At 37.9% G+C, this 25,640-nt stretch overlaps 1 protein-coding gene across 1 annotated transcript in view; it reads left to right on the top strand.

Moving 5' to 3' along the window:
* The window catches only part of GPC5 (glypican 5), a 323,101-nt gene that overhangs the window by 9,956 nt on the left and 287,505 nt on the right, over positions 1-25,640 (top strand). The gene's annotated exons all lie outside the window — the stretch shown is intronic.

Raw genomic sequence — 25,640 nt, 5'->3', positions numbered from 1 at the left:
AGAGTCTGGGACCAGAACTGAATCTCAAATTCATGTTCTCTGACACAGGTTCCTTCCCTGTGAGGACAAAAGCTCTCCTAAGGAGATGCTTATGGTACTCTTTGTTATGAGTTTGCAGAACCCTAGGACTGTTTTGTCCTTAACATATAATAGAAAATTATCTGTCTTACCTATTTTGCATACTATAATCATACAGGTGTGTAACATGTTGCCATGGTTTCCAATCTCTGTGACATAGGCAACATAGGCATGATACTGCAAAGCTTTGATCTTGTTTGTCGTCTGTTCAAAGGACGGCAGTGGTGGTGTGTGTGTGGACAGCACTGCTAAGACCTTGGCATCAGTGGAAACATGGTACCTGAGGAACTCACTTTGCTCTTTCCTTTTGTGTGGCCTGTTAGGAGGAGATCATGGTGCACAATTTTACTATGTCATCATACGTGGAACAGGTTTGATCTTCAAACACAGTTATACACAAAATTTTGTCAAATGAAATTCTTTGGTGGATTTTCCAAGAGCACTCCTTTTTTTTTTCAGAAAATAGTCTGACTTTTTAAATAACAAATACTGTTAAAACTCTTGAAAAAGTCCATTGTTACTAATAAACTTTAGATACTTCTCTTAAAAAAAAAACAACTGAGCTTTTCTTTTTAACTCATGGGGAAAGGAGAAGAAACTCGTTTTAAATTCCTTGAAAATGGTCTCATTAATATTTATTTCTGCCAACTTCAAAGTGATTTATAAGCTATTTATCAAGCTTTGATAAGCAGTTTACACATCAATGAATTTAACAAATTTAAAGTAAATTACTGGAGAACCAGCAAATAATGACTTTGTCTCATTCCTAAAGCAATCTGTGACATCTAGTATTTCCAAAAGAGGTCCTTAGTAAGCCTATATTTCTATTTTAAGAAATCCATAGAGGTTTCTGGTATACCACACTTCTGTTGAACAAATTTCAACTGGAAAAACCAAATAGTATCCATTTTCCTGAGAAAATTAGAAGTGTCTTATAATTAAACCAGTAAACCATTAAAATAAAAAATCAAAAGTTTATTTATGAAACTGATTTTTTAAAAGTTTTATAATTATTCCATGGATTGAGACAAAATCTTGTTTGATAAAGCTGAAGCAGCGATGCAGAGAGTAGCAGGGATTGAAAGCCTAGACACTAGTTTTGGATTGGTTCTCATCATCTCACAGAGACACTGATTAGCTGTGAATCGGAACACCTGATTAATGTCTCATTGCAGCATTCACATGTTTAGTTGAAATGGCAGTAACAATGCCTCTATCATATACTTTCTGAGAATGAAATGAAATTCTACATTTAAATTAACATCTCTTACAAGGCAAATGCTTAAATCCTACTAGTTATTTTTATATCATTTGGAAGTACCTCATTGATTGCTTTGCCATATTAAATGCTACTCAAGTTACTGGTCATTTCTCTGGAGTATAGATTTCAGGAAAGTATTTGTGTTATAAAGTTCCAGAAATAGAAGTGATAATTTAATACAACTAATTATGCATAGGTCTTCTTATTGTACTCTTCAGTAAAAAACCGCCAAGCAACTTCATGGGAAGGAACAGACTGATTTCAGCTTACAGGTTGGAGGTTATAGTTCAGGATTGGGTCCCTACTGCCATATCTATGGATGCTGATCGTGGTATACATAAACAAGATTGCACTGTGAGAGAAAAATGATGAATAAATGGGCCAAACTTAAACTCAAATAAAAAGTATATTCTTTCATGAGACTCACCCTCTGAGGACATGCTATCAATAGATTAAGAACCACTTTCTGTCTTCACCTGTTATTTACCTCAATTAATTAAAATCTTCAAATTTAATGTATCACCATTAGTATTAAGATGTCATAGTTTGCATATCTTGCACTAATTTTGAAGAGACAAGTCTTGCTGAATCCCTGATAAACTACAGATTTATCTTCAATAGAAATGTTGAACATCTTTTTAAAAAGTTCTTGGTAATTATATATTATGAAAACTGCAAATGGATTTAAAGAGTTTTATGCCAAATAAACCTGGATTGTAGTTCCATTTCCTTTGAACTTTTTGGGGAAACTTTGTAGTGGTATGCATGTATATTTAGCTTGGTATGTATGTAGAGAGATAATACTTTCTTGTCAGTAAATCATTTGCTTATTTTATAAATAAAATGACACCTAAAATCCACTTGCTATTAATTGCATTACTGTATTATTGTCAGCATTTATCGCATTAACTTATGAAAGGCACAAGAATATAGGCATAAGAATGCAGGGACAAGAACAGATGTCATTGGAAACCTAGATGAATGTTGATTCTTTATAAAGTCAGAAACAAAAACCTTTTTAAAACTCTGTAATGAGATCAGAAATCTAATTTCAGTAGGAAACATCCAGATGTATTTTTCTTATAGATAATGTTTTTCACTTTTTTTTTTTACTATGTAGTATTGATATGGATTTGTTGGTTGCATCCAAATCAGTTTAGAATTACTATATAATTTACTTTGGAAGTGTAATTCCCATGAAAGTTGAATTTAAGGTAAATTGTGCACAGTAATGCACTTTAATTAACTGGCAAGAAATGAATATCTCATTACTTCCTCTGCATACATTGGCATTTATGGGAATCTGCGGAAAGTAAGCATGATAGATTTATTGCACAATTTTAGGGACTTCAATTATACTTTTAAAATAATAAACTGAAAATAAATAATTTAAACTGGTAGCCTAGATTGATTAGGGAAAAGCACAAATTATATCCTCCCATCTCTTCTACAGTATGAAAATATTTTCCTAAAATCGTTGTGTATGAGAGTTTGTGTATATAGAAACTTGGGAAATAGAGGCTGGGCAAAATGGTCAAAAAAGTAAAACCCAAAGCAACCTGATTAAATTCCAGTTTAGTTGCATTTTTAGTAGTTCAAGTTCAGATATCTTAAGTGTAAGGCATTCTTCAGTGCATATGATGCTTGAAGGAGGAAGGGTAAGAGGGGCGAGGGCGGGAGGGAAAGAATATGAAAGAAAACAACAAAGAAGAAAAGAAAAAATATTCTATTGGTGATTCACTCTTCAAATGGCTACAAAGGCTAGGGCTGGTCCAGGACAAGGTCAGGAGCCTGGAGCTTCATCTGGATCTCCCAAGTGGCATCCAGGACCAAGGTGCGTGGACCATCTTTTGCTGCTTTCCCTGGTCATTAGCAGGGAGCTGGACAAGGATGAGAGCATCTAGAATATGAACTGGAACCCACATTGGATGCCATTGTTGCAAGACGGTGACTTCTGCTGGACTACAGTGTTAGCCCTGGGAAGAGAGATTTCAGCATAGCTTTAATTATTTTGACGTACAGATGGGCTATTTAGAGAATCCTGTTGACCAATGAACAGGTCAAAATGTATAGTTTAGATGTATAAGAAATTGGAATGGACTAAAAGAATTATAGGAATGTTCCATGTTCCACAAACTATAAAAATGTTGAGAAGGCTTTATTTCTGAAGCAAATTTATTAAAGCTTTATTTATTTGCTTGAATAGCTGAGTGAGAGCCATGGGTGTGTGGGGGGGGTGAGACAGGGAAGGACATGTGTTTCATCCGTTGCTTCATTCCCAATGAGTTGTAATAGCTGAAGTCAGGAACTTGGAATCTAGATCCTAGTACTTGGGCTACTTGGTGCTGCCTCCCGAGGCACACCAGCAGGAACCTGGTTTACCACAGAGTGGATAGATGGTAGTACAGCTTGCCATCTTTGTAAATATCTCAAGTTGATTTGAAAGCTCCTCCTTATGGAGAACCAAATAATATTTTCTTTAATAAAGTTTATAAAAAACCATAAGTAAAATATATATATATATATATATATATATATATATATACTGTTTTTAAAAATTGTTTTGGCCAAAAATACATTAATCTTTTATTTCTATTCTGTTTGAAGCCTGCTCATCTATACAGTTCTTACTTGTCATCTGTGGTACCCTCGAGTGTAACACCGTGAACATGAACACTAACCATTGGCCGTTTACCCTTGGAATAATTTCCACTTGGATTTATGAGTGTTTAGCACTGCGCTTATATAACTGATGTTAATTTTAAGCTGCTTTGGATATATAGTATAACTCACTTTGTGAGTTAGTTACCTCTAAATTGGATACTGCATTTAAACTTCTGAGCTTATTTTTAACGACTGTATCTTGGCTGAAGAAATTATGTTTACTTATGTTTTACAATGTGATGCTTTGATAAATATACATATCTAAATGTATAATAATTAAATCACACAAAAGTCTCACTTTATTTACTGCTTTTTATCCTAAGCACATCTGAAATTTCTTTAAGCAGTTTTAAGTGGATGATATGTCAACTAGAGTTCCATTGATATACAGTTTGGTCTCTAGATCTTTTTCTTTCCTATTTTTAAGCTTTATTTTAATTGGAAAGGCAGATTTACAGAGAGGAAAGACAGAGAGCATGATCTTCCACCCACTGTTTCACGCTCTACATGGCTGTTGTGGCGAGAGGGCTAGAGCTGAGTCGATCCGAAGCCAGGAGCCAGAAATTTCTTCTGGGTCTTCCACGCGAGTGCAGGGTCTCAGTGCTTTGGGCCGTCCTCTACTGCTTTCCTGGGCCGCAGGCAGGGAGCTGCAGTGGAAGTGGAGCAGCCGTGATTAGAACCGGCATCCATATGGGATTCTGGTGCATGCAAGGTGAGGAGTTTAGCCACTAGGTTACCTCACAAGGCCTCAGAACTTTTTTTCTTTGTACCTTTTGACTAATTGTTCCCTTAACCTTCCTACTGCTACCAACCTATGAAAACACTAATGTGTGTGTATTTTTCAGTTCCCTTTTTATATCTCACCATGAGACTTTTGTCTGGATTGAGGAGTCTCTGCTGTTTGCTTTCCAAAGGTGCCTTTCATTCTCTCCATTAGAAATATAATGTTTCCTAAGTCTCACATATATGTTTTAGGCTCATATTTTTATCTTTTAAAAAATGATTCCTAGACAAAACACAGTGGCAAAGATGTCCCTAGAAAATGCATTGTATGTAATGGATGAAGGTTTTGTTATTTTTGGGAAGACAGCAGCTTACATTCTTGAGCTTTTATGTGCAAGTTTATTTTGCCTGACATCATTTGATGTCAGAATCTATGATAACTGATGACCTTTCCAGCCCCTATTTGTGGAACAGAGTAGGAGATACAGGCTGAGGCTATCAGCAAAGCGTAGTGGGAGCCTGTCTGGGCTGGAAGCTGGCTTCTGTGATTACTACGATGATGTATTTGTCCTGAGTTAAAACAAGAAGACAAGATTTTGAGTACGTGCTTAAGGGATGGGCTGTGCTTGTCTTAGTACAAGGTAAAGTGGACAAATAGGAAGCATCTTTCAATATAATGGCAAATTTTCAGGTCTAAAATTAATGATGCATTTCCTGCATTTACCTTGGAGTCTTACTGGGACAAAGGTTGACTGCTTTGTAAGTTCTTCCATGTCGTTACTTTGGTCTCCGTTGCATATGTGCTATGTAAATACTATTCACTGACTGTTGGCTGGATATTTAACGTTGGTAACGGGAGAATCTCAGTACCACTAGTTTGCTTTTCATGTTGCTGACCAGAAGAGGGTCCTCCAACATTAAACAAGGCTGTCATTGCCTGATTTTTATGATGTAAAGGTTATTTAAACTTAGCCACGTATTTTGTTCTTTTAGTTTTCTCATGTGTAAAATGATAAACCTTGTGCCGGCATGTTAGTGCTGCATGTTAATCCTCCGCCCTGTGGTGCCAGCAGTCCATATGGATGTTGTTTCATGTCCCCACTGCTCCACTTCCAATTGAGCTCTCTGCTTATGGCTTGAGAAAGCAGCAAAGAATAACCCAAGTCGGGCTTGACACCTTGGCCTAGTGGCTAGATTGTCACCGTGCATGGATCACATCGGCTCGGCTCTGACAGCTGTGGTCACTTCGAATGGGAAGCAGGGGGCAGAGGATTTTTCTCTCTATATATCTTCCTTTCCAATAAAAATAAATAAATCTTTAAAAAAGCAGGATATCCCAAGTCCCTGTGACCCTGCATGCACATGGGAGACCCAGAAGCTCCAGGCTCCCAGCTTCAGATCAGCTTAGCCTTGGTTAAGTTATTTAATGGTTCCCTGTCTCTCTTCTCTCTAAGTAAATTCTGTCTTATAAATTAAAAAATTTAAATTAAAGTATTCCTTTGAAAGAATGAGTGATAGGAGAAATAGATGAGGGGATAAATGATAAATAGACAAACACACACAGACACACACACGTGCGTGCACACATCATCTATTTGCTTGCTGTCTTTCCAAATAGTCATGGCAGAACCATGCTGAAGCTAGGAGCATGAAACTCCATCTGGGCAATTCACATAGGTGCTAGGAGCCCAAATACTTCCTCTATCTAGCCCTGTTTCCTAGACCCTTTAACAGGAAACTGAGTCTTAAACGGAACGTGTGGAACTTGGCTGATGCTCATGTGGGATTCTGGCATTGTAGGAAGCACTTTAGACTGTGTTCCACAACACTGGCCCCAGAGAATGAGAATCCTTATAACTGTCATCCCACCAATGGTAAACTGGTTCACAGAAATGCTTGGAAAAGTGCAAAAATGTAAAAAAAAATTGTTAATCCAGCAAGGAACATCTGGTAATTTAGCTGTTTCATAATTAAATATTAGAGTGTCCTTCTAATGTGGATAGAATTTAATATCACCTATGTTATAATTATAGCAGTCACAGGAATACACATAGATCTATACACATATACTAAAACACAATTTTTAAGCAAAGAAGAGCTGGAGACTTTTTTCTAGATTTGAAACAGTTTAGCTTGTGAGAGAGCATATTGTTTTATAGGATGTCCTACGTGGTAAGTTTTGTACAGCAGAAGATGGCTCAAAGGTGTGCTTTTTATGGTTCAGCTAGTTTAATAAGCTTATAAAATTTTTATCTGATTAAACATAAAACATTTAAACAATCTGTGTGACCCTAGTTGTTTACTAAAAAGATTGTTTATTTTAATTTTCTATTTACAAAATAAATTCTGGTACTTTTAGCTGTTGCTCACACTTTAGAGATTTTCTTCCCCCTGAAGCACCTACTAATATTTTAACTGTTCCCTCTAAGTTCTATCACTATGGTGAGGCCATGCATGAAACCTGTTGACTTTTAAGGACCCAGTGATAGTCACTGCAGCTGGCATTGTGGCAAGCCATGTGAAGCTATTTTCTGTGATGTGAGCATCCCATAAGGATACTGGTTCATGTCCTGGTTACATCACATCCAGTCCAGCTCCCTACCTGGAAAAAACAGCAGAATATGACTCAGGTGTTTGGAAGTCCCTTCCTTGTCTCAAGGGAAATGTAAATTAAGCTCCTGGCTCCTGGTTTTGACCTGGCCCAGCTCCAGATTTTGCACTCATTTGTGGAGTAGGCCTGCAGATGAGAGAGCTGTTGCTCTGTTTCATTCCCACTTCTTCCCTCTCTATATTCCTTTTTTTTTTTAAAAAAAGAGAAAAAGTGAGAATACTTCCAGGGGCAGGATAAAAGTTAAAAACAAATATAGAAAAAGAAAACAAGTCAGAGGCATGTTTTATAATAATAAAGGGTGCAGTCAAGAAAGAGTATGTGTATGTATGTGTGTGACGGTATCTCATCAGAGTGCTGGTCCAGGATCTGTCTGCTCTGCCTTGCTACTGAAGTGCCAGGAAAGGCAGCTATGTTCCAGGCAGCTGGGTTTATGTTCCCTGGTAAGAGACTCAAATGAACTGCTGAAGCTCTCTCTCTCTTGTGCCTTTCAAATAGCTTGCTAGATAATTCTTAAAAAGGAATTATTTACTTAATTTAGGAATGTGCCAAACAAAAGCAACACATATATACTCATAAATTAAGGTAGAAACATCATAGAAAAGATGCAAAAATGACAAAAATATAATGTGATAATTAAAACATATTGAAAGTCCTATATATATTGTTCAGAGCAAAATATAATCAGTAGAAGTGTTTGCTTTAAAAGCATGACATCCGTCACAGTTGTGTGGAATATTTCTGGCAAACATAAGGAATGAAATACTGACACACGCTATAATATCATTGGACTTTGAAACATATGTTAAAAGGTAAACTGAGGTACTGTAAAGCCTTAAGGAGTTTACTTGAGAGGGCAGCATTGATGAATTGGGCAGTTCTAGCCTGCTCGTGGTTAGGGTTGCATTGAAGTGTTCAAGAACATGTTCATGCTGGTTTTACTAAAATTGTGCAAAAAAAAAAAAATAACCTGGCTAAAGTGGAGAAGCAAGTTCAAGTTCCAGTTAGACATTAGTTGATCATTTCTGACTAAGTAAGATTATGTTTTTATTTTTCCCAGGATACAACCATTTAAGTTACGTTTTGGTTTGCTCACTTAAGATGTGATGGCTCCCCTGAATGGTGAGAAAGCATGGCAGGGAAGAGATCAGTGTCAAACTCATGTATCTTACATGACTTCGCATGAAATGCCAGGACAGCAGATCCTTTGAGACAGAAAGTAGCTTCCTGTTCCAGGAGATGGGAAAGGGGAAAAAATGTGTGGGTTTTTTTTTTGTGTGTGTGTGTCTATGTGATAAAAATATGAATAAGATGGTGGTGTTGATTTTACAAATGCAAATACAATAAGGAACTGAATAGCACATTTCAAAAGGGTGAATTTTATAACATGAATTATTTCATAATCAACCTATTATCAAAAGTCATAATATATAATTTTGAAAATTGAGTCTTGCAAATGGACTGCCAGTGAATTCCAGTGAATAATTTCTATTTATAAGTTTGTTCATCTTTGTTGACATTTTTTCTTGAGGCTTGGGGAACTCAGAGGAATGATATGTCTTTTCATTTGTCATCCACAATGACACATTAAATATGCTTTTGGAAACATTTTATTTTTAATGCTGCAAGGTCCTTCAGAGAAAAATGTTTTCCATTTAGTAAAAGTTTTGTTTTCCCCCTCAGATGTTAAACTTTTAGACCTTGAAAAACTACTTTTTTGTAGCTGTTTTAGGGGCCAGATAGAAATAAATAGAAGGGTAATATCATTCATTCATCCAAACATTCAACTAATGCATGTTGAGTTCTTGAATTGTATGATGCTTGGCTAGATATTGCTTATACACAACTGGATAAACAGGTTGAAATACACAAACTTTAGCACTTTTAGTTTAGTCTTCATGCAAAAGTAATTTTCCCAGAACCTAAGATAAAATGTGCCTAAATCATTTAACATTTTCATGCTGATCTTAGACTAAGACCTAAACACATGATTCCAATATAGGAGTTTCCTTGATTTATGTGAAGATGTCCAGGTAACTTTGTGTTATATGCCAGATATTGTAACTTTCCCTTTACTGCATTTTGTGTATATGCATCTGTTTATTATGCTTTTGTATTTTATGTTGAATTCCAGGTACCAGGAGGAAAAACTGAGTTGTGCTCACAACTGTCTCTCTCTTTTTCTTGCCATTGCATTTCAGATAAGTTTTACAATTATAAAACAAAAATTGAATACCACTTGCCATGTTTCACCTGTTAACAGCTTCTGTTAGTATGTTTGTCACCATTACTGAACCATACCCAAATTCCCCTATTTTCAGTCCCCCAAAATCTTTTATTTCTCCCTCCTGGCCTCTAATAATTGACATTTCAAACAATCCAAGTCTTGACATATGAATTCCTCTGTAAGTACCTGTTAAGAAACTAAATAAACCTGACCTCAATTTTATATTGTCTGATATGGGAATTGCTTCCAGACTGCTCTTGGTGTCACTGTTGGCATTTTTTCTGTATATAGAATAAAAACGAAATAAACTCTTAGAATGTTATTGATGTTCTGTCTGTAGTATTACTACCCCTTCTCCTATGAGTCTCCCCCAAAGTGACTTGCTTTTCCTTGCATGCATATTCCAGACCTATTGAAATACATATAGTGCTTTGCTCATTCTATTTTTCTTCATGGGGTACTGAATATTCTTCTATATCCATGTGAACAATAAAACTGGAAGATTGTCCAAGATTCACAGGAATTTTTTTTCATCTGTCTATCCCCAGTGCTTATTAAAGCATCTAGAAATGTTTGTTGAGCTAAACTGACCTCAAACTCAACAGTAAGCAACTTCTTACTGCACTGGATTTTATTTTAATTTCAGGCACTTAGTATTTTTCATTAAGTCTTGATTTACTCACATTTTATGTCTCTCATGAGGGCACAGCCAGACAAGTGTGAATAGCCTATGATTCTTGAATGAGTGCACAGAATATTTCCATTTAAACTCTTGTGCAGATAAACACTTTGGCACCATTAATATTGTATCTGCCTTTATTTAATATGCAGTCAAAATCCCATTTATCAAGTTAAGTTACTAGAAATAAGGACAAATGAGAAATAATACACATTAAAAACAAATCTTGCTAGAGAAGCATTTCAGTCTACTTTAAGTCAGGTGGAGAATGCTCCTAGACCATGGTTCTTTTAAATATTGGGCGTCTGGGATTCTCCATTTGACGTGTTAGTTGGGTTCTGGGGCGATCAGAGCAGGCCAGAAGCTGCAGTATCCACATTTAGATTCGGCTAGCCTGTTTCTCTTTTACAGCATCCTCAGGGAACACATGAGGAATTTTTGAAAACTTCTTTTTTCCCTTCATTAATATTCTTTCAGATCTCAGTGGGTATTATTTTGTGAAAAGTGTTGCATGATCTTAGGTTTTGGGGAAAAACTGCAGGCAGTATTGATCTCCTTGAGAATATTGCAGGCTGATTCCATTCAGATTATATGCCAAGAGCTTTTATAGCTCCTATTTTAAGAACCCTCTAACCATATTAAGTAAAACATTTTATATTTAACCAAGAAACTCAGTGTGTATTTTTTGTTTTGTTTTATTTTGCCTGGAAACACTTATAGATTTTCTGCTAAAAACACTTGGAAAAGTGCAATTTGGGGCTGTGTTTCATGATTTTCTGAAGAAATAACTTAATTACTGGGCTTTACTTTAGGCTTCAGCTGCAAAAACAAACAAACAAAAAAAAGCAAAAAACTATTTTCTGTAGAACTTGAAGGCAGTGTAGTCTGGTACCCAGCCAAGTAACTCCAAGTTTATTTACTGGGTTGGCTCCCCGATGGAGGATCTGTCACCTGAAGAGTAACCATACCTCTGTGAACACAGGACAGAAGCTGATGTCTTTTGTAAAATCCACTTGACACTTGGTTGATTATATTTTTTCTGAGTAAAGCATTGTAAAAATAGGAAAATAAACATGCTTTTGATTCTTCCAGAGTTGTCTGTTTTCATAACAAGATGAGAACAAACATATTTGAAACCAGTATCCTTGTCTGCATTGTTTTTTTCCAACTTTACTACCGTTTGTGTTCGATTAGTTTTACATATAATAATGTCCATTGGGATGAATTCTCTAGATTAGAGCATATGCCAAAATCAATTTGAAATGTCCACGTGAAGATATGTATATATATTTATGTATTTGGCTGATTGCTGTCCTTTGCTAACTCGAATAAATGCATGAAAACTCTGGATAAATATGTTAGAAAAAATGATATGTAATACAGATTAGAGTGTGATGATTTCATTGTTTGATGAGAACATCACAAGCACAGAAGTCTTGGCAGGTAAGGTGCGAGTCTCAGTCATTCAAATTCTGTGACTCGAGAGAGACGATAAAACAGAGAAGCTCTCCACTCCTCTGTCTGGCTTCCTGGAACTTTGGCTTGAGTTTTATGCCTTTCTAACAATCAGTTGACTAACCCTAGAAAATGGGTATCAGGTGTTCCCTGATATTCAGGGTCTTCAGAAGTTTATAGAAAATGCCAATTGTGGAAAAATATAGCAGAATATCAAAAAGGTTTTTTTTTGCAGCAAAATAAACATACTATAAATTGACCATTTCCTGAACATTTTGAAGCTAGCCTCAGGCATTTTAGAGCAGCTACTTTGAAATTTACTTACCTTGTATCTAGCACCCTAGAAATGTCAAGATGGATGATAAAAGCAGATTAAGATAAAAATAATGCAAATACAAATAAAAATCGAGTTTGTATTAATCTACAAGTGAGAGTGTTTATTTAAACAAAAAAACCTAAAATGTGGTTCTAATTCATGACAAATCTGCAATGAGGGATTGCCCTTCCCACTGCTTAAATCACTTTCTTTAATGTCTGGATAGACTTGGCCAGATAGTGATACCTGTTATATTTCCATCTTTATTGTAATTGATTATTTGTCTAGTTCCTAGAGGAAGGCAGAATCAATCTATCTATGTATCTGTCTATGTATCTAGCTATGTATCTATCTATGATCACCACTGAAAGTTCTGTTGTAATCCCATATTTCCTAGGGTAGAAGTTCTTTGGGAGATTCGGTAAATGCTTTCAGTATGATGGCAAAGATTCTGTCTCACTTCTCTATAATTCTTTGTTCTTCCATCAACAATTCTACTTCCTTTGTTCTATGCGTTCCTGAAGCTCTGTATGCAACAGTTAGATTCTGGGAGCTCTCTCATAATAAACTAAAGCCATGAGTAGTATGCACAGATGAAATACAAAGGTTTTTATAAGCACCGTCTTGATTACAACATTAGTAACAAGTAAATGCTCAACAGTAGCATGATGTTGGATGCATTAGGATACAACCACACTATCGAAGATTATGTAGCCATCACAGAGAGTGGGTGCAAGCTCTATAATTGATAGGAAATGGTTTTTATGTACAACTATGAGATTAAGACTAGAAGCATATATGACTGCATATATGACTGCTTTTTCAAACAATTTGTCATGTAAATTGTGTTTTATGAAGACCATGAATTTCATTTTTTACACTAAAACAAAATTATTCTAAATTGTTAAGTATGATCAGGATGTGATTTGAGGCAATCAGACTGATCAAACATTGGTATTAAAAAAGCCTGTCTCTGAGCAACACATATTATGCTAAAATTAAAGTCAGAATAAACAACATATATGTATTAGGAAGCTTGTGGTTAAGTCACTACCGAGGATGGCCACATGCAATGTTGAAATGCTCGAGTTCCAGTCCCAGCTTCTTTTCCGTTTCAGCTTCCTGTAATCTTTGGGGGCAGCATGTAATGACTCAAGTAATTGGGTTCCCTCTAGCGTTGCGGGAGACCAAGATTACATTCCTAAGTTGTGCTTTTCGTGTGCTTGGGTCTGACTGTTAGGGCTAATGGGGGAGTGAATCAGCAGATAGTTTATTTCAAATAAATAAAACAAATAAAAGTTTGTGATTTTTTCCTTAGCACGTGTGACAGTAAGAGAGCTTCTCTCTGGTTTACTTCCACAGTGTGCAGCAGCTGAAGGTGGCCCAGGCAGAAGCTAGCAGTCAGAAACTCAGTGTGGGTCTGCCATGTGGGTAGCAAAACCCCAAATGCCATCACCTGCAGTCACACAGGATGCACTCCAGCAGGAAGCTGGCATTGAGAGCAGAACCCAGCTGAGAACCCCAGCACTCTGAGAAGGGATGTAGGCCTTGCAAACAGTACCTTAATTCCTAGCACAATCTCCCACCCAAAAAATTATAGTGTGCTGGCTCAGATTTCATACACTTTTCATGTCTTATTTTCATATTCCTTGTCTATTTTCCCAATTCGGGAGCTTGTTATTCTGTTATATTTCTGTTATTTTCTACATAATAAGCTTTTCTATTTTAAATATGTAGAAACCATTTTCCCCATTAGATGTATCTCTTTCAGCTACCTTTCTAACTTTCAGCAACCTTCTTACACATGAGTGCTATTGGAATTAGTTACAGGTCTGTCAGTAAACAAAAAGCAGAAAGACAAAATTTAAGAATCTTAAGTATGACAAGTGGACATAATGTTTGGCTTTGAGTGATCTATTGAACAGAATAGTTAGTTACCTTTTCATTTATTAAGGGACAAAGAAAGTGAGACAGATTGATATCCTCCCCAGCTGTTTCAGTCCCCAGGTGCCAGTAACAGTGGTGTTGGTGCAGACCCAAGGGGGGTGCCCCGTTCTCCCACCTGCCTGACATGGACTCAAGTCCTTGAGCCATGACCTGCTTCCTTTAAGAGAGCGAGTGCTCAGGCAGCTGGAGTTAGTAACACAGCTGGGATTCAAACCCAGACACTGTAATGGAGAGTGTGGCCATTGTAACCAGTTGTTTAACTTCTAAGCCAAATGTCCATAAAAGAAAGTATTTAAATTGCTCCATGAATTGCTGTAACATTGTTTCCCAGCAAAGATATCAATTCATTTTAAAAAAAATGTGTATTAGCTTTGTTCAGATGATAGGGAGAGGTGTTGATAGCTATTGGGAGCAACTGAAAATGGAACCATATGAAACACGTGGCTCTGCTCTGCTTCCGACTGCTGCAGCACAGCTTCCAGCAGGCAGGTGCAAATCACATGCTTGCAAAGTTGATAAATAATGTCAAGTTGAGAGATTGAGTGCACTTTAATTTCATATGTGATATTTTAACTGAACTTTGGAATATGGTAGCATTTAGGGAAGCAGACAAAGAATAGAAGTTGGAGGCTGAAAAGTGCAGGGTAACTCTGATGGCTTACAGGTAACATGGTTTAGCTGAAATATAGAGTTCTGGGAAATATCAATTCACATGAAATGCTTTGGTTTGTTCTCATTAGGAAATGGAAGGAGGTAGCGGACATTTTGGATCAGAAAAGCAGCATGAGCAAAATTGTGTTTCAGGAGGATTAATCTGGAAATCTATAGGGAAGGATTAGAGCCAGGAGACTGTCAGAAGGAAACTCAGCACGGAAGCTCTTGCGTCTGTCCAAGGAAGAACCAGTGAAACCTCACTCTTCAGCGATAGACATGCCAGCGCAGCGGAGGGGAGGGGAGAGGCAGGCCACCTGATGAAAGCAGGCCAGCCTTTGAACATTTGATGCCTCTACCTCATGCTATTTCTAAAGCATTTTCATACAGTTTCAACCTTTCAAAACGTGAAAGGAATATGATCATATTGATTTATTCTCCTCTTTCTCTGCTTAATTATCATTTTAAGAAGTGCTTTTCTAGTGTGGGCTTCTTCCTCTGATAAATGAAATGATCCCATTTTGATGTGCCCAGCAAGAACAGTTAGCCTTTCAGTGTCCCATACACTTCAGCTTGGTTCCCCACTGCTTTGCTTTCCTTCCTCTGTGGTGTCTCACGGCCTCAGGATTTAGGTTACGCTGACAGGCTGATCTATTTGTGGCAATACCTTGTAGTATGTGGAATCCATGGTAACACATGGGGAGTTAAATATCACAAAGCCCAATGATTATAACAGGGGAAAAATATCTTTAGGTTTTTTTAAGGACCATATTTAAAAATGTAATTGAATTGAGCTTTCTTTGGTGTAGCCGGAGTAATACAGACCATTGAACATTCCATGTCCTCAGGATAGTATTTCTTTCTGTTTCCTTTCCATGATAGTTCATAGTTTCTCTAAAACTTTCTATCTGTTTTACAGTAATTTTCTCTGTTGCCTGTATAACTTGTGACTTACACAATTGTTTCATGCGTATTTCCAACCCCATTGACACATTTACAGTGTATTGAACTTCATCCCAATTCTTTATCAGTGTTTCATACTTTGAAATCTTACTGCCCAAATTGATTAGAAACTGTTACAGATAAGGTATAGAGACTTGTAAAAATACATTCATAGTTTTTATTGACATTGTTAATGACCCATCAGCCAATTTTAAGAGAAAAATAGTATTCCAACAGTTAGAAATGTTTGTCTGAAATTCCCACAGCACCACTGTTAATTAAGCATATCCATTTTACACATGTCCGAGGAAGGACAAGAGTTGGTGAATGAGTTTAAGAATCATCATACATTTTCTTTTTTTAAAAAACGATTTATTTACTTTTATTACAAGGTCAGAGATATACAGAGAGGAGGAGAGACAGAGAGGAAGATCTTCTGTCTGATGATTCACTCCCCAATTGACTGCAACGGCCGGTGCTGTGCCAACCTGCAGCCAGGAGCCAGGAACTTCCTCCAGGTCTCCCACATGGGTACAGGTACCCAAAGCTTTGGGCTGTCCTCGACTGCTTTCCCAGGCCACAAGCAGGGAGCTGGATGGGAAGTAGAGCCTCTGGGATTAGAACCAGTGCCCATATGAGATCCCGGCATATTCAAGGTGAGGACTTTAGCCACTAAGGCCACGATGCCGGGCCCCATCAGACATTTTCTTCTCAAATCTCCACTTGCCAGTGATTGTGGATATTCAGCATCCTGTAGCTCCACCCAGTCTTGGGCCAGCTTCCCAGCTGCTGCCATCTTCCGTAACCTCCCCATCCCCCAAATGCACATAAGTCTTTAAATAGGTATGCTCGGATTGCTGGAGATAACCCCATTATGTTTTGCTTTCTTGTTTCCATTAGTTGGCCATTGGCAGTCCAAGACTAGTGACTTATCCAAATCATTAGTCTAACCTACATCTGGCAGTCTGAGTCTATTCCAGCCCTGCCTACTTTCTCAAAACGTGACTAATACCTGAGTTATTTTTGACATCTGCAAATCAGAACTCATAATCATCCCTTTCTGGCATTCTTTTTTTAACATATATTTTTATTGCATTTCCTTTTTTTAAAACTAATTACATTGCATTATGTGACACATTTTTTTATGCACTGGGATTCCCCCCGCCCCTCCCAAAACCCTCCCCCCACGGTGGATTGCTCCACCTTGTTGCATTTCCATAGTTCAAATTCATTTGACATTCTTTCATTGGAGGTATTTACCAAGCATAAAGTCCAGCATCTTATTGTCCTGGTAAGTTCAATGGTTTCTTGGTGAGACCATCTCTGGTCTGAAGGTAGAGCCGGCATAGTATCATTCCAATCAATTAAAAGTCCCAACATAATATTTCCAACCATTTACAACATTATGGCATTAATTGACATGGTATTGATTAACCAGTATGTTAATAGGAAAATGCAGGTTCTCAACCACAACCTGTGACTTCTTCATAGACATTTCAGTTTTGATTTACATTCAACCATATTCTATACACCTTAAAATGGCTTAGATTGCTATTCAGCTGTCTCATGCCTATTTTAATTTTAGTCTTTAGCAGTTTATAGCATTGAAGCATGATTTCGCTGAACCTGACTGTTTTTCAGGAGGTCTAACTCTATAATTCTAACAGGATATATGTCAACAGTTTAGGTGAGCATGTTTAGGAGGGGTGTGCAGAGAAATCTTCCATACCCCAGTGAGGAGTAACTAATCTTTGTGTCCCACCCAGTGAGGTATAAGTGCATGCATCCCCGCTGACCGTTTCCTGTCTGGTTCTAAGCTTTCCTTGTTGTTCTCTGTCTATGTATTCTCGTTTTGTTTGTTTGTTTTGAGGGGTTTCTGCAGCGCTCCTGATGGTTATTACGAGAGGGGGGTGGGGACCCAAAGTTGGAAGCAGGCAAGGACCAGAGAAAGCTTCTCTCCCTAGTCCCGAAGGAAGTTTACTGTTCTTCTGTTTCTGCGGACCGCTCAGGGATCCTGGTTGTTGTTCCGATGACCTTTCTGGCATTCTAACTGACTTACTCGTATTTATAGCCCAAATATCATTGATTGCATTGGAAATGTTTAAAATACTTTACCTGCCATGTGTTTTTTGGACACTTATTTCCCCTTGTAGTCAGTCTACATTCTGTCATCTTAAATTTTCAGTCCTTTTTTTTTAGTTTTTAAGGTTTATTTATTTTTCTTGGAAAGGCAAATTTACAGAGACAAGGAGATACAGAGGGAAAGATCTTTCACCCACTAGTTTGCTCCCCAAGTGGTCACATTGGCCGGAGCTAAGCCAAGCTGAAGCCAGGACCCAGGAGCCAGGAGCTTCTTCTGGGTCTCCCACATGGGTGCAAGATTCCAAGACTTTGAGCCATCCTCAGCTGCTTTCCCAGGGTACAAGCAGGGAGCTGGATCAGAAGCGGAACATCTGGACTCAAACTGGTGCTTGTGTGGGATTTCTGTACTTGAAAGGCAAGGCTTTAGCCACTGGGCCATCATGCTGGGCCCTCAACCTATTGGAAGTAGCTTCCTTTAGAGTCAGGGAAACTGAGATCATATCAATGAAGAGATTTCTTCATGTCTTGATGGAAGCTATTCATTTAGAATGGAGTGGAGTATGAGTGTGTTGATTTAAATAGGTAGTCAAGAAAGGTATCTTTGGGAAGTAGTGCTTGTATTTCAATCATGTTATAAAAATTTAAGACACAGCCACAAGTAGATCTCAGGGAAGAACTTTATACACAAAGAAAACAACAGTTAACATAGCTCTGCAAAGAGGATCACACAGCACTCTACAATGCTGGGGGATGTAAGAGGATGAGTTCGAAGATGGCCTGTCTGCCTAGATCATATTGTTTCCAATATGCTTTACCAAGGAAAAATTTTGCATTCAGATTGGGCTCTGAAGTCACTAAAGAACATTGAGCACATTAGTATCATCTCTTCTTTGTTTAAAGAATATCACATTGTTTGCTGTTTGGAGAGAAGTCTGGGAAAGGCAAAATATAGTTCTGCACAAAACAGAGACAGTGAATCCAGAATGAGAATCTTTGGCATATGCCGGGGAGAAGATGATCTTGCTTACCTAATGTTGGTGTAAGAGGAACAAAAGACAGCTAGAAGACCAGTGAATTTTGAAAGTGGTGACAGCCGTTTGGTAGTCGTCCATGGATCCAGGCCTTCCTGGTCTATGTGGGAGTTCATGAGGGCACAGCACACTGCACCACCTGGGGAAACTGATAAAGAGTTAGGCAAACTGAGACCCCACTTTGACTTGATGGTTGGCAGGGGTTCCAGGACCCATCATAAATATCCTTTTTTTTCTCTGCTTAGAATGTCCCCACCTTGCAGTGGAGAAATGAGGGAACCACTTAGGGGCTGCTGCAGTCTGGTCAGGCTTATAGATTGTTCTCATCAAGATTGTACCTTAACTTGACGGTGGCTATGAGGATTTGGGGGACCAATTAAGTTGCTGTTACTGGTGCTCTGGGCCTGTGTAAGCCTCACTGTTAGCTTCAGTAAAGGGATTGGTTGGCTGACTCCTTGTCACCTCCTTTCTGCAGTGGTTTTCTGTGGGGCCTCTTTTGCCTCGCCTCGGGATCCTCCAAGAGGACTGCGCAGAGCAGCCTTACCGCAGGCTTCAGCGTGGAAAAAACATACTAAGTGAAACAAATGTAAATTCCAAAGTGACTTCTAGCCTGTTTTCAAAGCAACTGAGAAAATGGAAGTGTCATTTTGAGATAGAAACGTCGAAGGGAGCAATGGATTTGGGGACAAACAGAAGTCTCTCTTGGCCATCTTTGCTTTCTGTGTGTTATTCATCCAAGAATTGCTGCTCAGTTGGCTGCTAACTAGATGAGTTGAAAACTCACAGGAAGGGCCAAGTTGAATAAAAACAACGTGGTTGCCGCTTTGGTGTTACGACAATGAGGGCAGACCCGAGAGAGTGCTCACATCTCCACGTTGCACACCCCAGGTTGCACATATAGAATCAAAGAACACGGAAAAGTTTCTGAGAAGATGCTTTTGTACAAGTGAAAGGAAACCCAGGGCTGTGTGTCATGGCAAAATACAGATAAAATGTTTAAGAAAAACAATATGTCAAAGTGGGTTAAAAATTAAAATCGCTGAGTCTAATGAGAAGCAAAATATTGCAGAAGTAAGTGTTGGTAGAGACCAGAGCAGGGCAGAAACCATGCCAATCAGTGGATTTGCAAAACACAGAGGTAAATGACCATGTGAATACTAAGAAAATACAAAATTATTCATGGTGTTTCCTAAGCAAAATACATTTTCTGGGGCAGAGTTTAGAGAAGGCATATTGAGAAACTATCTTCTTTGTTTTTGGTTTTATTTTGATTTGAGATAGTTTGACTAAGTGTTTTTCTACTTGAAAGAAAAGTAGATTCGTTAATAGAGATGGGTTCCCATCTCTTAGAACTAATGCTTGAGAAATTACAGGTTTTCAACCTGTTGATCAAAAATCTAGCTGAAGAAAGAAGAAGGAAAGCACAGAAAAAGGGACTGAGAGAAAGATTGAACTCCCTTGTCAATGTTCAGTCTCTTTCTGATTGTGTGACAGTGTATAACAACTATAACAAACTATGCCACAGTTATGCGTTGGTTTATCGTTTTTTTTCTCTGATCGGTTTTTGTGCTGTGGCATTAATCTAGAAGACAATTTCTGATGAAGATTTTGTATATGTACACATGTGTCACTTTGGCCTACAGTTTGAACTTTTTGTTGAGTCCTGAACAACATGGTTTTCACTGGACGCATGGAATCAGTGTGCTTGCTTGTGAACAGGCTGTAAAATAGAAGCTCCCTCTGGTGGTTTACTTTCTAGATGACCAGACATAGCAGTGCAAAACTAGATCCTGTTCAAAGTGGGCCTAAGGATAGATTACTGAAGTCTTTTGCTTCTCACTGTCTTTCTCCCCTTTTTCCTTCTTAACTTGAAACATGGTGTGAGTTAGACTGGATACCTATATAAGAGTTACGGGGAAAAATCTAGATGGAGGGTAAACTTCTGCAAAATTAAAAGGACATGGAGCTGAACACCGAGAGCCCTGCTACTTAAGGCTTGATCTTCTGTGCCCCTAAGAAAACACTTTTCACAAAAGCCTTTTCTTCAGTTTGCTGACTACAGGGCAATAGCTCTGGTAGAACAGCAATAGCAAGTGCTTCTGCTTTCGACTGTAACATTGCTTTATTTGCTTGTTGCCAAGAGATGGGCTTCTTGTGCCAACTTAGCATAGTCCTTTTAGGTAACATACATGAGAAAGCAGTGCTTTATGGGGCCTCAATAATGTATAATTTTCTATAAATATTCTTTGTTGAAGTGCTGGAATGTGCTGGAGTATTAAAAGTGGTGTTATGACTTTTATATCTTTTCCTTACCTAACTCCTAAAATTATTTACACCTTGAGCTTCTAAGTAGCATGTGCATTAATAAATGGTGATGGTTCTGTTATTTCAAGGCATGATATTCTGTTATTATTTCTATTTTTTTTCACTCCATTTAACCAAACTTGCCAAAATCCCTTGTATAACCTCCCTTTGTTACATTGGGGATACAGTATTAACTGAGCTCACTGTCTGCTTTTACCTTTGAAAAAATTTCTTCCTGACTTCTCTTACACACATTTTGTAACTTCAGTTGTTTTAATGGCTGTAAATATAGGCTCAACGCAGGTGACTCTGTCCATTCACCTGCTTTTTATTTGTTTTCTATCATTGAGAATTGCCTTTTAGGAATTACAACAAAACAAAGATTTAGAAGAGAATTAATTGCCTACATCAAGGAATAGATAGCTCCAAATCTTAAACATTTTTTTGGCTTCTGACATACACAAGTCAGTTACCAATTCTATATTCATCCTGTATACCAAATTGAAAAACACTTACAATTCATATAAGAAATCAATCAGCAGACAAATCATGTTCATTCTGCTGTACAAACAGCATTCTCTCTTCTTTAATGATTCACTGTTTCTTACTTAGTTTACATTAATCTCTTAGCTTACCGATCGGGTGGTCTTGTTGATTATAGTGGCACTGTCAGATCTTTCTAAAGCAAGGCTTTGATAACTGTATCTTTACTCTTTATCCATTAATACAGTATCATGGTTTGAGGAAAGGTGTCAGAGTTGGTAATTTAGCTTCCTCCTACTCCCTACTTCTGTGATCTGTCTGAACAACTTTTTTTTTTAAGATTGATTTATTTTACTTGAAAGTCAGAGAAAGAGAAAGAAAGAAAGAGATATTTTCCATTTGCTGATTCACTCAACTAATGACCATAATGGCCTGAGCTGGGCTGATCAGAAGCTGGGAGCCAGGGCTTGTTGCAGGTCAATGGGTGCAGTGGCCCGAGGACTGGAGCCATCCTACGGTGTTTCCAAGGCCATTACTGGGGAGGTGGAGCAACTTGGACTCAAATCAGCACCCATTCGGGATGCCAGTGTGGCAGGTGCTGGTCCCTCCACTTCTTTCCTATGTTTGTTCTTCTTGGAATAAAACTAAGATCGTGTGTTTCATTTCTTTATAGAAAAGTTTGTTCTGAATAGTTTTAACAAGTTTTGTCCCCTAACAAGTTACCTCTTTTCAAAATTACTTCTGAGAAACAAAATGAAGTTAAACATGAGAGAATAAACTCAGGTTTGTGGATTACCAATAATAATGTTTCCTACCAGCAGTATAAATATCAGTTTTGATAATTACTTTGTTTTTTTATGTTGTTATCATTTTAAACATACTTGCAGAGTCATTCTTCATATAATTTCTTTTACTCAGTTCTCTGTTAATACCATGAATCCTAGACATATCCTGAGGACAAGCAAGCAGTCACCTTTACTTATGGGAACAGGTGCTAGGTTGTTTCCAGAGTCTCATTTTCTAAGGCAGATTGCTTAATAATCATTCATAGTACCTCTGCATTCTTGAATTTTCTGATTGTACCTTTCTACATGTTTTTGCTGTTCAACTTGTATTATTATCTTTAATCAACACTTCAAAAGTACCATTGCAAAAGAAAGGGAGGTCCCTGTTTTATGGAAATCAAACTAAGAAGTTTAAGTTGTTCATTATAGAACTTAATGGAATTATCAGTTAAAAACTTGGAAGCTTTGAAGATGTGAATAGGATTGAGTGAGCAGAGACAGGGAGGTGCTAAAACAGGTCTGTATTTCTCAGTGCCAAGATCATAGTGAGAACTGGGGGTGGTGACTTAGTGAAGAGGAGTCGTTGAAACAAACACTTGAGTGGAGTGGAAGTGATACAAGTCATTTGAAGGTGAGATGGAGCTTGAAAATCAGGGGGCAGCCAGCAGTGGGACTCAAAGCAGGAGTAGCTAAGCATTAGGGAGCAAGGCAATTTTTTTGTGAGACATTTCAGGCTGATTGCAGGGGAGGATGGTAGAGACCAGGGAGGAGAAGAAACAGGAAATTACAGTATAAGTCACAGATGAAAAATTTCAACACCCATGTGAAGATCTTTTTTCAGTAGCTAGATACTACAGTATTGAAATGTGCCACCAAAATTGACTCACCTCAGGGGAGCTAAGGTGACAGGTTAATGTCCTGGTAACAGACGGCTTTCCTTTCCCTTTCAGTAAAGCGTGAAGTAGATAGCAAATCTACAGATGTAAGCACTTTAAAATTTACTTGTGTTTGTTGGAACCTGCTTTGAGAGTGTCCTTTGGATACAATCAAAATGTCTAACGTATTTTCTCTTGTGGTTGTAAAAGTATTGCCAAGATGAGAGTGGAAATAGAGATCTTGTAAGGATGGTGCTTTTTTTTTTTTTTAAGCTTTCCATCCTCCTGAACATGTTTGATAGCAGATATGCTTTTAGGACCACAGGATGAGATGAGATTTCACTAAACTCATATCAGTATTTTCTCATTTCAGGACTGAGTAAACTGAGGTTCATAGTGCTTTCAAACTTGCCTCAGGCCCCGTCATTCGCTATATTGGATCAATTGCAGATTCTTTCCCCCGTTCTCTCTGCTCCTTTATTTGAAAATGGCACATTGCACCTTTAAACAGTGTTAGCCTTGATGATCGCAGCATCAGCTGAGAGTATCTTCCTTAAGCTGCTTGTACTAGGAGTTACTGACAATTAAGATATCTGCTCTGCTTTGGACTGTTTCAGTAATGCATTTAGATGCCAGGGGGACCATTTTTCAGCATCTGGAATTGGAAATTCACCTCAAGTCCTTTGATGCTTTGGCCTACGACATGTGTATTTCTCACTTTCTCTAACTTCCAGGTTCTTTTGATTTTACTTTACTGTCTTTAATTCACGAACACTGCACTGTTGTAGTTCAGAATTAAAATTTCTTCCCTCTGGTCCACTAGCAGAGTCTATTAGCAGTTTACTTGCCTCGGTACTTTTGTCTCTCTACTCTCAACAGTCAGAAGCATTTGCTAAGTATCAGCTCTGGTATTTTACTTTCCATTCAGCCACCACCAGAGCCTTTGTATAATAAAAAAAAAAGCTTCTTAGTGTTGCATTTAAAGTCCTCCAAGATCTGTGTACAGTCTAAGCTCCAGACATACTTTCCTTTTGTTATGAACTTTTATGACTCCCTTTTTCCAGGAAAGTCACATTTCTCCTGGCAGTCTCTTACATCTTACAGCTGCATTCTCAGGACTTTTTGTATCTTTCACTGTTATTCTTTCTTGTGACAAGATTATATTCATTGAATCTCCAAATGAAATGGCTCTCTCCTCTGCTCATCTACCATCTGCTGTCCCCTTCTTACTCGCCCGTCAGCCTCAGTGTTGACCCTCTGTCTCCTGGAAGAGTATCTTCTTGTCCTCTCCTCCCCCAAGTCAGTTGTACTCCATTTGTTCTGTGTCTTCAAAGCCAAGTCATACCACAGCATTGTGCCACCTTTCATACCAGCCGTGCTTCCTGCTAGGCTGTTTCCCCATATCAGGCATCTCCCATTATGTGTATACAGTTTTTGTTACGTCGATGTGTACTTCTTTGGTGTTGTACTGTCTTATGCAACTATACTGCCTATTTTCTGTGTGAGCGCTATTATGTTATTGCCTTCCATCTAGTTTTGGGGTTTCTCTTGCCATGTAATACAGCAATTATCATTTTACAAAGGTGGTTTTTATCTCTGCTGTGTGCATGGGGTTATGCTGTTTGATATTTGTATACCTAATATCTAACTTAGTGGGATATGGTAAATATTTATTCATGATTTGGTTGCATTGAAAGAAATTTTTACATAGCCAACAGATGCACAGTTTCATTCTAAATGGAGTATTTTCTCCTGATGTCTTTTTCACTCTATATCACCAGCTTAAAGGGATCCACCTTTTCCCTGATACTCATGTTATATTGCATGTTGATAACTGGTAATGTTTTTTTCTTCCCTGCATCTAAGCTTTGTTAGAGCAGAATTTAATTATACTTTAGATAGCATCTGCTGTCTGTTACAGTAGTTGATGCATGTGCTTTGCAAACCGTGGATGCCACATGAATATGGATCAAAATAAGCGAATGGATGTCTGACGTTTTGAATGAATACTACATGGAAAAGTCAGAGAAGTTAGGAATCTTAAAATAATTTTGGGATAATTTCTTCTGACCTCTTTGTCCTGTATATCAAGAAGTCAGGTTAAAAGGGATTCTGTCAGATTTCTAGGGTCATAGCATTGAAAAGGAGAAATTAGGAGAACTAAAACTGATGATTCTGAGGCAAACTTTTTATAGATTTTCGAATATATTCTTCTGCCTCTCCATGATATGAATCTTTTTTGAGGCTTTACATGGTTATTTTTTTTTTACTGACTGTATAAATTATAAAAATCTCTGATGGATGAATATTTTTTTTAGAAACAAGGGTAAAGGTACTATCTGCGGTAGGCTAACCACCTGCATGGGATTCCAGCATCCATATCATGGCATTATTTGACTCCTCGCTATCCTGATTCAGATCCAAGTTCTTGCTAACCTGCTACTGAAAGCCAGCAGGTGATAGCCTAAGTGTTTGGTCCCTGACACCAGTACCGAAGGACTACACGCACTTCCTCACTCTGGCCTCAGC

This window comes from Ochotona princeps, chromosome 12, assembly GCF_030435755.1.
Source record: "Ochotona princeps isolate mOchPri1 chromosome 12, mOchPri1.hap1, whole genome shotgun sequence".
Lineage (NCBI taxonomy): Eukaryota > Metazoa > Chordata > Mammalia > Lagomorpha > Ochotonidae > Ochotona > Ochotona princeps.
This window is presented reverse-complemented; position numbering and strand designations above follow the sequence as displayed.